Source organism: Oncorhynchus masou, unplaced genomic scaffold (genome assembly GCF_036934945.1).
Source record: "Oncorhynchus masou masou isolate Uvic2021 unplaced genomic scaffold, UVic_Omas_1.1 unplaced_scaffold_1291, whole genome shotgun sequence".
In the NCBI taxonomy this organism is placed as follows: domain Eukaryota; kingdom Metazoa; phylum Chordata; class Actinopteri; order Salmoniformes; family Salmonidae; genus Oncorhynchus; species Oncorhynchus masou.
In genome coordinates, this window is record NW_027002756.1 from 37,501 (window position 1) to 38,956 (window position 1,456).

The 1,456-nt window shown below is 46.6% G+C and overlaps 1 pseudogene; it reads left to right on the top strand.

The window, feature by feature from the left end:
- Positions 1-814, top strand: part of LOC135530207 (GMP synthase [glutamine-hydrolyzing]-like) — a 25,962-nt pseudogene extending 25,148 nt beyond the window's left edge.
- Positions 815-1,456: the final 642 nt, after the last annotated feature.

Here is a 1,456-nt window from a genome sequence, read left to right on the forward strand (position 1 = left end):
CCTGTCGGCGCTCTGTGGTCGTCAGGACTTTCATCACCAGTGACTTCATGACCGGGATACCCGCCACGCCCGGAAAACATATCCCCGAGGAGGTACTGAGGCTCACCACCAGATGGGGCTCAGACAGACCGACACAGTTCTATTGCTCTCAGTGCAGATGTTTAAACCAGTCTCCGGCTTTGAACCCTTGTCTCTTCTTCTCTTGTATTATCTATCATGTCTCCCCAGGTGGTGCTGAAGATGGTGAATGAGATCAAGAAGATCCCTGGCATCTCCCGGGTGATGTTTGACCTGACCTCCAAACCTCCCGGTACACAGAGTGGGAGTAGAGCTCATGGAGAGAGAGAAGGGAGGTGTGGTGAGCTGCTCCTCCTCCTCCTTTCTTTCCCTCTCCTAACACCTCCCTCCCAATCTCACCCTCCTCTCCTTTCTTTCCCTCTCCTAACACCTCCACACTCCCCTGACATGCCCCCCCCCCCCCCCCAACCTAACCCCTCCTGCCCCCCCCCCCCCCGTAGAACATTCCCGTGGAAAACAGGCAGTACTGTGACCAGCGCACACTTGAAGCTGCCACTCTGCCCTCCTCCCCTTCATTTTTTTGGGGAGGGGTGGTTGAATAGATATGATGACTATTCATCCATCTTTTTGGATCCGTTTCTTCGTGCGTGACAATACATTTTTCCTTTTTTTTTTTTTTTGGTGTAAGTTCCGCTTCCTGTTTGGAAACAGCCAGTTGAGGTCAAGAGTTCAGGAGTTCAGGAAGTGGATTGTGTACACGGTATGCCTCGGATTACAGCGTGAGACCAACGACTGAAGAAAGCGAAAAACGACATACTTGTATAACATAACGGAGAAGGAAGAGCAGCAACTAGCCAGTGGTTTAACAAGTCATCCATCGTTTTTTTGTTGTTGTTGTTTTTGTGCTTTTTTTGTTATACTTCTGACGGGTTTTTTTTTGTCCCAAAAGGATTTTAACTCATCCATTTACCTTTCAACTGTATACTGTACAAAGAGACAGGGATTGCCTGCCCAAAGTCATTCAGCAGAGAAACTGTGACCAATTAGTATTTTTTATTTTTATTTTTTTTTACTTTTCATTTTGCCAAATGTAGACGAGCTGTGGTGAAATTAAATCTGGGTTATTATCTCTTGTTAACGATCCACTTAAATCAAAATGGTGATGGTTAAGGTACCCGACTGCGGTCAACAGAAAATATTAGTTTATTATCACAGATGTGTGACACTGTGTGGGAAATCCCCAAAATGACGAGTTGTCCTTTCTTTGAGTGCCTGTTTCTTTGGGTGCCTGTTTCTTTGGGTGCCTGTTTCTTTGTGTGCCTGTAAGCCTGTTTCTTTGGGTGCCTGTTTCTTTGGGTGCCTGTTTCTTTGGGTGCCTGTAAGCCTGTTTCTTTGGGTGCCTGTTTCTTTGGGTGCCTGTAAGCCTGTTTCTTTGTGT